General features: G+C 40.4%; 1 long non-coding RNA gene across 1 annotated transcript; it reads left to right on the plus strand.

Annotated features, from left to right (window-relative positions):
- Positions 1–38: 38 nt before the first annotated feature.
- LOC103806784 lies at positions 39–11,581 on the plus strand. Its single transcript, XR_624777.1, has 4 exons — positions 39–153; positions 2,487–2,636; positions 6,325–6,605; positions 11,572–11,581. It is a non-coding gene; the product is annotated as an uncharacterized LOC103806784 (long non-coding RNA).
- The last annotated feature ends 947 nt before the right edge of the window (positions 11,582–12,528 follow it).

A 12,528-nucleotide genomic window follows, 5' to 3' on the forward strand; every position in this document is an offset into this window, starting at 1 on the left:
GCTTGTATATTAATGTACAGGCACCTTGTTTCCCTCTAGTACGGGCCATATTCGGAAGCTACAGAGGTCACCACAGCAGCAGGACCTCCAGGCCAGTGCAGAGCACCTTCCCTGTCCTTCCTGTCCGACACACATGTACTTGTGAGCTGGGAGGTAAGTCAAGTGCTTTGGTTCTTTAATCCCATCTCACTTACCCAAACCAATATGGTCACTACAAAACTCAGAAACTAGCTCGAGAGCTGTTCACTGGTCTGGGGCTATTTTTTTTTCTGCAAGAAAACCATATGCAGAAACTGTTATATTATAGAAAATCATCTCTGCTTTTCTCTGAAGAATCACAAAGTTGGTCATGAGTTATCCAGACCAGCATTCAGGCATGAGACCACCTGCCCTGGCATCAGATGATACTGGTGGCGTAGAAGTGCTCTCTGCAGACTTTTAGCATATCAGCATGTCCTGAGTTCAAATTATGAATGAAAATATTTGATTTTGGCTGAAACTGGAATCTCTGATACGAAATCAACTCTGCATAAATGCTTACAGTGTAGTGTTTTTCCTCAAAAATTGTTCGTCTCTTCACCATATATTTACTTCTATTTTAGTTTGTGTTCATTCCTCCTCCATTCACCAGGATCTTTGACACTGGATTCTTAAAATAACAGTTAGATGAAATGCTTAGCGAATGATTGATGTCATTTAAAAAGAAGTTGTGTAATTAAGGCAGAAAGGAAAGGATGTTGCCATAAATAATGTTGTGATATGGAGCAGTGAGGCTGTAGTTCTGCCACAGGCTCACTGAAAGTCTAGAAGCCATTCCAGCCCTGCTTCTGTTGAGTTCCTTCCCAAGACATTACCCCTGGTGAGAAAGGAGTTCCTGTCATTCATGGGATGCTCAAATAAATTGTACTAACCCCACATCAAGATACAAACATAATCTGCATTCACATTATAATAAACAGGTGTATTTGATGCTGTTTGGGGGTATTAATGGTTTTTGCAACATTTCATTGACTCTAAGCTAGAAATCACACCAAACTTGTAAATGTTGCCTTATAATGGTCAGGCGTTTGCTCTCCCCAGCCATGAGGGAATGCAGCAGTGTTTCTGGTAGACTCTGTATTTATTTGTAGGATATATTTGTTTATTCTAGCTAAAAATGTAGCTATGGATGGAGTAATGTGGTTTGCTGTGGTTATGTTTTCTTAAAGAGTGTCATTTTTTGGCTGATATGAATATGAAGGAAAAACAGCAAAGCACTGTGGAGTATTTTGTCTGGCTAGAGAGCACACTGTGGTGCCTACTATGGTGCCTTTCTTGTTTTAAAAATCTGTCTTAGCAGTTCTGAATGCTCCTACTAAAATAGCTGGAAGCTCTGAGGCAGAACCGAGAAGCTCATGTGGGTGTGCAGGGTGGTCCTTGTGGTGTGCAGCAATGCTCTGGATCCCTTTACTGGAAATTACATCTTATGCCCTAATCACAAAGTCTTTGACATAACCTGTGCCACACTTCTGCACACAGGACAGGGATTCCCTGAGCTGCTTCAGGCCACACAGCATGGCTCTAGGTAGTTCTGCTAGAAACAAAAAATACTTTGGTTTGGGAACTGTGCCTTTATGCCTGAGCCTAGCCCATCTCCAGCACATTCAGGTATTTATTTTGTGTTTCCCTAGATAAAGGGATTGCTGGGGATATGTGGAAGAGGACATCTTTAGATATTTTCAAGAAATTCTTTACTGTGAAGGTGATGAGGCACTGGCACAGGTTGCCCAGACAAGCTGCAGATGCTCCATCCCTGGAAGTGGAGTTCAAGGCCAGGTTGGATGGGGCTCTGAGCAACCTGGGCTAGTAGAAGGTGTCCCTGCCCATGGCAGGGGGCTTGGAACTAGCTGATCTTTAAGGTTCCCTTCAACCCAAACCATTTGATGATTCACATAGGAATCTTATTGTGGATGTTAATGTATCAGGATCCACACCCCATGTCCCATACTGGGACCATTAGCTTGATGAGTGACTTTCACTGCAAACCTCAGGTCAGCTCCTCTCTTGTTGAGGCTGTTCTTTTCTCAATTACATGGGTGACTGCTTCAGGCCCAAAGGACAGCTCTTGCAGTGCTGTGTGTTGATCACTCAACTAGGCTGCGCTAGATTGATGCTTTTTTGTGTTCTCCATGGTTGAGCTTCTGCCAAGCCAGTGGAGAGACAATTTATTCCTGAGTGTCCTGATGAAAAGCAAAGTAGCTGCGTACATTCTCTCATTTCTCTGAATTTCAATCAGGTAATTTTTGTGCAGAATTGTCCTGTTTCAGTAACCTATTAGGGAACATTAACTCGGTACGCTTCCATTTGCTACAGTAATGGTGTATTAATTTAAAAAGGAGTGTGGTTGTTGTTTGTTTTTTTCCGTGTACTTTATTCCTTCCCCGGTGAAACACAGAGATCTGAAGTGCTTGTTTCTGAATTGAGCCACATAAATGTTTGTGTTGCAGAGTCCTGAATGTTCTGGTGCTGACATCTCTGAATACAGATTAGAGTGGGGAGAAGATGAGGAATCTCTACAACTTGCATATAGTGGCACAGACACCTGCTTTGAAATAAGTGACTTGGCAGCAGCAGCACATTACTGCTGCAGACTACAGGTATGGCAGGATGAGGTGGTGCATGTCTTGCAACCTGAAATGTAAACAGAGCTTCCTTCCACTGTGTTTTTGTTTTTATCATTAGCCACTCTGAAATTGTGCCCTGGAAGTCAGAAGGAATGCACGTTTGTTTTAAGTAATGCACACTGATGTGTTACTTGAAAATTGCTCCTGTGTTTCATTACTTTCTGTGACCAATGCTCTTAACAGCTAACACAACCTCTGACACTCAAACAAAATGATAATGATATAGAAAATGTTTTTATAAAGATCAATTTTTTTCTTGGTTATGAGAGATAAATAACATCTTTCAACTGGATATTGAAGATTCCCCTAGCTTAAATAATGAACTCCAGCATGTTTCATTTATCAGGTAAAGCAAAGCAGCAGAGCAGATTTCTGTGTGTATAGGAGATGGTACCTGCCAGAGAGTGTGTTCTCATCATTGCCATTTTGTCTCTTAGATTTGTAAGATTGGATCTCATATAGAGTCTCTATATGATTTCTTTGATCTCTTTCTCTCCAGTAAAAAGTAGCAGTTAAAAGATATTTTATATATATCTTAAAATACAGCACTTTTTCTCCTTTATGCCTACTGAGAAATAAATGGAAGGTAAAGTAAGCAGCAGTGAAGCAAAACTCTTTTTGCTCAAGATACTCTTCCACAAGATTTGTTTGTATGTGAAGGCAGAATACCACCACGAATCCAACCCACAGTTCACATACCCACCCAGCTGGCACCATGTGGACCACCCAGGGTGGTTTCTTTGATCAAGGACAACATGCTTCTGTTGAGTGTTTCCTCCTTAGAGGGGTTTTGTTTTTTTTTTTAAACAAGACATTGAATTTTTTTAATTTTTGGGAAGTAGCTTTGGAGCAGCTGGCCAGCAGCCAAGGAGCTCAGGCCCCACAGCTCCAAGTGTGCTCAAGTGTGTTTTGTGCTTTGGCCATAACTAGATGTGTACCTTGCACTGCCACTGTGGGGGAAGGAGAGGTGAGGGAGCATGTGTGAGTGGCTGGGAAGTGTGAGCCTCTTGTTTGTACAAAAAGGAGAGCATTCAGCATCCCCTGGGCAGGGAGGAGACTGTGAGACCCCTGCTGTGGGGAGCCCAAGGAAATTTTAATGTTAAAAATGGAAACAGCCAGCTGTATGGCATCTTTGATTTCGAGTGGGCCACAAAAATGTTGCACAAATCTACTCAGTTTTTAACACGGCCAATATTATTTAATCTATAGACAAAAGTTACATGAAATGCACAACAGCACTGAGATATTTTATTGAAGTGCATCAGTGACTCAGGTATTACTTTCTAGAGGGCTTCATCCTCTGGGTCTGATCAGTATGTTATATGGAACAGAATTTGCTATAAGATTCACTGGAACTTCTAAAGAATTACACACAAAACCCCCACAAAGTATGGATGACTGACAAAGAAGGGAAATTAAATAGATTCTGAAATTTTAGTCTGTTTTTGAAAAAAAGGAGAGAATAATAGCTGTTTTTCTTATCTGTTAGCAGCTTTAACAGAAAAAAACTTTAGTTTTAGAAATAAAGATTCCCCAAACCACATTTACTCTGCCTCCTAATAAACACACAGTATTGCTATCTCAATCTACAGTAACTCAATAAAAGAGAGAATTGAGGAATCAGGCATATCTAGCTGCAGGGTAGACAATTGTCTTTAGTATTGCTCAACTTTTTTCCTGTAATGAATATTCCTGAAAACAATTGTGGCTTGTGCAGAGGGAAATATTGTGTCATTTGGGGGTGGCAGGGGAAAGCATCTAGGCAGCAAAGAAGAATGAAACTCCCGTTAGTTATGCTGATGAGATTGTCCAATAAAGCAGTTAAAAAGCATCACTGACAATAAATTGCTTGGAGCAAGATACAGATTGCCAAACACTGGTTTAGAGGCAAGACAAATCATATCATTGGCAGAACACGAAACAAGGCTCACTTCTAACAGCTCCAGGAGCGCCTCACTAAATAGAAGATTTCCCCCGAGCAGGATTTGTTTTGAAGGGCTTTTTAAAGGCTGACAAATCTAACTTTATTATCTCTTTCTTCAATTGAACAAAACACCTCCTGGAGAAACAGAACATGGCTTTGTGTTTGTATTATGCATAGCAGAAATAAGTTATTCACTGCGGTTAGGCGTAGATAAGAAATCAAACAATTGTTTGACATGTCCTTTCATTCCCATCATAGTCCTGCTGGCAACACTGTAAGCCTGGGGTTTTTAATTAATTGTAATCTGATGGGAGACTCAGGACTAACTTTTGCAAATGTAAAGGAAATGTGGGTGGTGGAGGATGCTGAGCAGTGTCTAAGCTGGTTTTGAAGGTCTGTGCTTTCTGGACCTTCCTGTACCATGATATACTGTAAGCTTTCTCTGTACCTCATGTGCTCAGCAGAATGCTGGGCTGTGTCAGGAGGAGCCTGGTCAGCAGATCCAAGGAAGGTGGTATTGCCCATTACATGCCACTGATGAGCACTTGGAGTACTGCATCCAGTGTTGCTCTGTGCAGAGGTTGAAATAGAGATGTTCAGATGAGATATAAAGAAAAAAGTTACCACTATGCAGGCAATTAAGGATTGTAACAGTGGTCCAGAGGGGCTGTGCAGCATCCATCCTTGGAATTTTTCAAGACTCAAATGGACAAAAGCCTGAGCAACCTAGTTTGCATTCAGTTTAGACCCTGATTGGGTTGGCAAGTTGGACTAGATGTGTCTCACGGTCCCTTCCAGCCTGCATGGTCCTGTGATTGTGTGCACAGGAGCTTAAAATAATCCTGAGGAGGTAACATGAGTAATTTCCTAGGCAGTTCCAATGCAACATGTACAGCATTTGCCACTGACTGAGCATCAGCTGATGAAACCCCAGGTCTGTACAACTGTGCAATGTTGAGCTTGCAAAGACAAGAGCCTCTAATTAATGAGCAGAAACTGGCCAGATTTTAAAACTTGGTTTCCACTAGGATTCTGAATCTCTGAGTCAAGATGACAAACTTTGGTAACTGTTGCTTTCCTGTCTGGTGGAAGATACTGAGCTGTGTGCTTTGGTAGTGGTTTGCTAGTGAGTTATGACTTTTCCAGCCATAATGATTATGACTCTGAGGAAATCTGCATCATGCTGAGCTCCTATATTCTTACATCAGAATCTTTTCAGCATGAAATTAGCTAATCCATTCTCTGACTCAGGAACCAGGGTAGTTCTCAACAAGTCAAATGCCCCTTATCTCTGGGGTTACTCTAATTGCATGAAGTACCTGATGGTGCACTCTGGAGTATACTGAGGATTTTATACCAAGAGGCTCAACAATTTTGGATAGTCAGTTTGCTGAACTACATGATGTCACCTGTCCCTGGCAAGGTGACTGTGACATTTTCCCTTACTAACCAAAGCTTCCTGCTAATAACAAGGTTACTCTTAAGTGCAATTAAATATCTATTAGGGAAAAGATAAATATTCTTCAGTTTCTCTGAGAGTCACTCCTGAGTGACAAAGGAAGATATTAATTCCCTAGTATAGACAGAGGTATGAGTCATGCTTTAGAGAAGAACAGCAGTGCATATCCTTTGAAGAATTCATGCAGCGATTCCAGGCTGCGCAGTTCATTATTGTGAACTTGATACACATGTGAAAGAGAGCATTTATCCTGTAAAATTATTTGTTTTACCACTCAGGCCATTAACCAGGCTGGAGCTGGACCCTACAGTGACCTGGTGACCTGCAGAATCCCTGCGTCGGTGCCTGATGCAGTCTCCATCCTCTCCGTGCTGGAGGATGAGCACGTGGATGCCTGTCAGCTCTCACCCTCTGTGTGCCTTGTACTGAACTGGGAAGAGCCATGCAATAATGGGGCTGAGATTACATCCTACAACATTGACCTGGGTGACATCAGCATTCCAGTGGGAAATGTGACGAGTTACATTATCGATGATTTGCTTCCTGAAACCTCATACCGGTGAGTACAGTTTTTGTGACGTGGTGCAGAGCACTGGGCATGAGATCACACAGCTTACGTTTACAAAGGAAATGTTTATGCCATGTAGAGTGAGTTAAAAAAACCCCAAAACAAACCAACAACCCAAACAACCAGCCTAGGGAGCACAGAAATTGCAATAAATCCTTTATGCAATGAGATGTGGTAGTTCACATTCAAATACTGCTTTGCTGTCCCCCTTGTACCTCTTTCTCCTCTCTTTGCATTGTCTCTGATCTCTCCTTTTTAAGTTGCTCTGCTAAGGTAAGGTTATGCTGATAGGTAAATAAATCTTTAAAAATGGGAGGTAACTGAAATTACAACGTGACATCTCATGTTTTTTCAGCTACTTAGCAGTACTATTCCAGGGATGTAAATTATTGTTAATAATATTGTTAATGTTGATCCCTGTGTGATCTTTGCACACAATGAACTGTTATTTGTGTAGCTACAGGGTTTTTTTGTCTTTAGTATATGGAGATTAATTAAAAGATAATCTGAATTTAAAAACAATTTCTTTATGTTGCTTCAGAGTCTAAATTGCTAAGTGACATTGCCAAAATTTTATTCTTTTGATGTTTAGGCTTACATGTTTTCTCCCTAATTGCTAATTAAAGCAGAAAAAGGGTTCCATGCAGGCAGTGAACAGCAATACAGCAGAAGATGTGACAAAAGAAATTCTATTTTAAGTGCTGTTCTAATAAAGACTGAAATCTGATCACACAGTTACAAAATTAAAAATGGCACAGACCTGCTGTAACACTTTCCTTTCTCTCCTTGTATTCAGAGTCACAATCTATAGGTCTTGTAGCATTTAAATGAAAAGTTCATTACTCAAATTTTATCCTGTAACCCCCCTCAAAAGAGCTTCTTGTAGCAAGTATAGAATTACATATACTAGAAGTTATTTAAAGTGAGGAACATACATTGCTTGCACTGCCTGGAACAGTTTGTGATCTCTGCTTAAAATACACAGGTTTTAAAACAATGTAATAAAATAAAAATATAGGTTTTTAAAAAAACCCCAGCATATATATATATCCCTCTGTCAGTGTGAAAAGAAGAAGATGAAATAGGAATTTGGTGATTCAAAACCCTTGATATAAATCCAGGAACTATGATTCCAGTGTCACTGTCTCAGTTCTTCAGTGGTTTGTAGCATTGTGATCCATTTTGTCTTCTACTGTGTTAAGATCTGAGTTTTGTGGTCAATTCAAGCTAGTGTTGCTTGTCAAAGGAAGCTGCTTCTTCCTTGCTCTATACCAGCAAAGTGCCATCTCCCCATTCCACACTGGGAAAATTTGTCTTCCTGAAAACTAATCATATTTGTATTCGTTACCTTGTAAATGGATGGAGAGAAAGGTTTCTCTTCAATCCTTTCCTATCTGATGGAAGACTGATAAAAAAACCTAATAAAACTACTAAGTTGAAGAGTTTGTCTATAGATTGTCCACTCAACTGTGGAACTGCATCATCTTTAGGCAGTCTCATACTCCTTAGTTTCTCCTCATACCTTTGTTCAACCAAGAATCAAACCAGCTGAAATGAGAACTTTGAGCTGCTCAGTCAAGACAACCAGAATGGACCATTTAAAGTCTTCACCAAAGTCTTACTTCTTCAGCTTCTTTTTTAACTGGTTCGTGGTCATCTACAGCTTCCTTTAGGGAAATGTCCTTGTTTTCAAAGCCTGGAAATGGAGGTTGGAATGAAAGGATGAGCAGGACATTACTCTTCTTCATAATCATGCTGCTCCATGAAGCTCTAACTCCTGCTGCTGGGAAAAGCAATGCTACACTGAGATCATACTGGATTTTTGTTTTGCATTCTTATTTCATTATTTTGTGAAAAGCACCATATTAAATCATGTATTTTTAGTCAGGGAGTCTGCTTGTCTCTGATCCAACTGGAACAGCTACAGCACAAGTATTAACTGCAACTCTTCTAAATGTTGTTGTAAGAGTTCAGTTCCTACCAAAAATCCTTTGTGAGGAGCACAAATGGACTAATATTATAGGAAAGTGAGAGGGAGAAGCCCCAAATCTTACATCTTGTGCCTGTCAGGGAAGACAGGTGACTGCAGTCGACTTGTAAAAGGACCTCATATGTAGTTTGAAGTAGTTTTCTGCTGATCAAGAATAGACATGTCAAAGTGTGTTTGCTATCAATCATTAATTCTTCCATTGATATTTCTTCTTCAAGCATATCTTGACACTTGTCTTTGATCAGGGAACATCTGTCCCCTGATAAATGCATCCATAAGGAACATGTTTATCAGGCTGTGTGCTGAAAGGTGTGATGGGTTTTCTGCCCTCCCTGATTTAATTAGAATTGTGTTTCAGAACATCACTGATCTCATTCTCTAAATTTCATCACTAACGGTTTTTCTTTTCATGTCAGCTTTATTTAACACAACTAACTCTTCTCTCAAGTGTTTATTCCTTGCTGTGTTTAAAAGCAGTGAGCTTGTTTTTCCTAGACTAAACAAGCCAAGTACTACTGGGTTTGAGACTGAACTCTCCGCCAAAGTTTCAGCAGAACTTGAAGTAAATCAGCCAAGGGTTTATATGTTTTAGTTGCATTGGAATTCCACTGTCAATGTTTTTGGATGTGGGAACTGAAAACTGAAAGCAAGTCGTGGTTACTATGAATCCACCAAGTCCAAAATTGGAAAGGAACGTTGTTTTGGATCGTGGAGTGATTCTAACAGCTTGTCTACATGTGTCCACCCTGTTGGACCTGTTAGCTTAGGTTGGCGTTGCTTCGCTGCGTCCAGCTTCACTGGAATGGCCATACAGGTGCAACCCAAGTATACACCAAGCAGACTCAAGGCTCTTTGAGGAGGTGATCTCAAAGCTCACAAGTTGCATGGCTTCTGTGTGTTAGTAGCAAATCCAACCAGCATGCCCAAAGAACGATTTGCATCCCAAAATACTTTCAAGGCAGGAGGAATAGAGATGTGCTTCTGTCATACTGGTAATGGCCAGTGTAGGGCTGATGCAGGAGGACTTCTCCAGCACCAGGCACAGCTCAGCTCTCCTGCTGCAAAAAGCAGATGCCTCCCCAAAGCTCTGTGTAAACTTCCTGGCTGGTGAGCAGCTGCAGAAATATGCCTGAGTTCTGCAGTCTTTCTGCTTTATTGACATAGCCATGAAGCTCTGGAAACTCAGATTATAGGGTAATATACTTGGACTGGTTTTCCATGAACTAATGTAACAAGGAGTGAGTTAATAAATATTCCACCATAAATAAGTATTCTACAGTCATAGAAATACCAATTTTCTGTTACACTCTGTTCCCAAGCTTCAGTCAATGCATTCCATAGTTAATTGTGCTCTGCTGTTGAGATACTTCACTGCAAAATAACTTCAAATTTTGAAGACTGCCTCTTTTCTTATGAAGTTACACAGTGTACTGAAACATATAGTAGCATTATTAAATATTAATAGCAGCACTTCTTTTTTAATTTGGTTTAGGAATAAAAATTCTATATATTTTGTTTTTAGACCATACCAAGGAAAAGATTATTTGAGATGGAGAGAAGAATGCACATGGATTGGATGCTCAAGTTAGCAATGTTTAAGTGGGTTATAAAACAAAATATATGCTTCAGAGTGTAAAACTAGATGTTGTTCCAGCTCCAGGAGTGCACAGTCTGTGTGGGGATCTGTAGGACTGTGTGTGATTGCTGTCCATCACATCCAGCCTGCTGCTGCTGATGGAGCATGTTGCTTCTCCTCCCTTTGGAAGTCCATGGCATTTTAACTCCCACAGGTTTCCACAGGTGCCTGTATTGCAGCTGGTGCCATTCTGCTTCTGGGAACTGGGGAGTCAAAGTCTTCTCATATCAAACCCTAAAATTAATTCAGAAGTTGATTTTTCAGTTTGTTGAAATACTATACAAAAGATTTAGGGGCCAATCTGAAAATAGCATCCTGTTTAGTGTGTTTATTTTGCTGGGTCAAGAATCTTATAAGAGAGAATGGTCTGTTAAAGATCATTTCTTGCTTTCTAAATTTGCCTAGTCTGATTTTTTTTCCCCTAAATGTTTACAAGGTGCAGTGTGAAAATGTGAGAATGGTTACAAATATTCTTAGTCCAGGGTCTGTAGAATTAGGCAGTATCCCTAGATATAGTCTTTACATTTTAAAAAAAAAACCTTATTTCTGAGTTAAACCATCTTTCCAAGAGGGTGTTTGGAGTATTTTCACTTAGAAACCATTAGCGAAAAAGATGAAAGGAATTCAGGAAGTGGTTTTGTTGCAAGTATTTCTACATGTCTGTACAGTATTTCTACATGACAATAAAGAGTTGTTTTTCCCCCAGTGTCAGTTCTGTAAACAGTAATTGGTTTCCACTTAATTGTGGAAGTTCTCTTGCCCACCCTGGCTGTGCCACCCAGCTGGAAGAGCTTGGTGTCACAGGCTGGGACAGGGACATGACAAAGCACCTGAGCTGGAGCAGAGATGCTGCATTGCAAAGTGTTCTCCCACCACCATATAATCTCCCTCCTCTTCCACATGGTCCTCCTTTTTCCCCCTTCTTTTTCCCCTTTTTCCTTCTACCCCTTCCCTGAGGACATTTGCAAGGCCTGATAGCCATTGAGGAGATGCTGCTGTGGTTCAGAGGGAGGTGACAGCTGGATTTGGGTTGTACTGCCATGTGCACAGAAACCCAAAAGTAGTTGTTTGTGTGTCTGACAAAAGCTCAGGCTCTGAGAGTGATAGTGGCAATTTACAGAGCTTTATGGCAGTGCAATCAGCAGAAAAGAGTAGCCACATCAGCCATGTTAGAGTCCAGTAAATCAATTCTTGCTTTCCCAGTATCATCGTTCATTTGGAAAGATACCTGTCTCTATTTTAAGGCTTAAGAGATTCCATCAGTCTTACTGTGCTCCAAAGTCAGAAGGAGGGTGTGTGTGTGCATATTTGTGTGTGTCAGAAGGGGGGAGCAAGAACACCATGCAACAGAGGAAAGCAGCAACAAATGAGGGAAGAGACACATTTTTACCTTGTGCACATACCTGGCTAAAGGGAGACAAGTAAATGCAGGTGTATATTCATGCACATATCTAAAAAGCACATCTATCAGCTTCTGCTTAAGAAATACAGTGTTTGAGAGGGATTCATTTCATCACTGCTTGTTTTAAAGTGTGGTAGCTGCCATTTGGAAATGAGCTGACGTTATGATGCTTGAGGACAGGAGAGGCTTTGTTGTTACTGGGGCTTTAAATATTGCCTAATAAAACAAAGCAAAACAGGCTGTGTACTCTAGAGCATGTTGCTGTAATCAATCTACAAAAGAAGTAGTAGCATTTTGTAATATAGCTGTTACTGTTGGTATGCATATGCTAATGCATAGCTTGCCAAAATCCAGGGAAAATTCAGGCAGTTTTCACTTTATTTTTGTTACTGGGAAGACCATTATGTATTGATGTAATGACTCTTCAATCTTCAAATCAGTATCATAACATGATATAAGATCAATGCTTATATTAATTACACTTCTTCAGATACTAGAAAAGCCTTTTGTTCTTTTTATGTCAAGTGCTTGTATGCAGCAGTTGAAGAGGAGGTTCCCACTAGATCTTTCTCCATACCATCCACCCTTAGGGAGGAAGAGGATGAAATCACCATTGTATAGTGTTGTGAGGTGGTCAGGATGCATTTCCTGAAGCCAAAAGGAAGGTTAAAAGGAAAATGCAGCTCCGTGCCAAGCAGTACTTTACTCCTGTTAATGGCTGAGTCAATAAACAAAGGTTTAACCACACGTTTACACGTGACTGTATAAACACAGTCCATTCTTAGTGTGCAATTGCTTTAGCTGCCTAATCAGTGGATAAGGCTCTGTTATTTTGCAATATGTTTATTAATAATTTAACCCTTGAAATTGTAGAAAATACGGTTTT

The sequence above is a fragment of the Acanthisitta chloris genome, unplaced genomic scaffold, assembly GCF_000695815.1.
Source record: "Acanthisitta chloris isolate BGI_N310 unplaced genomic scaffold, ASM69581v1 scaffold37427, whole genome shotgun sequence".
Taxonomy (NCBI): Eukaryota; Metazoa; Chordata; class Aves; order Passeriformes; family Acanthisittidae; genus Acanthisitta; species Acanthisitta chloris.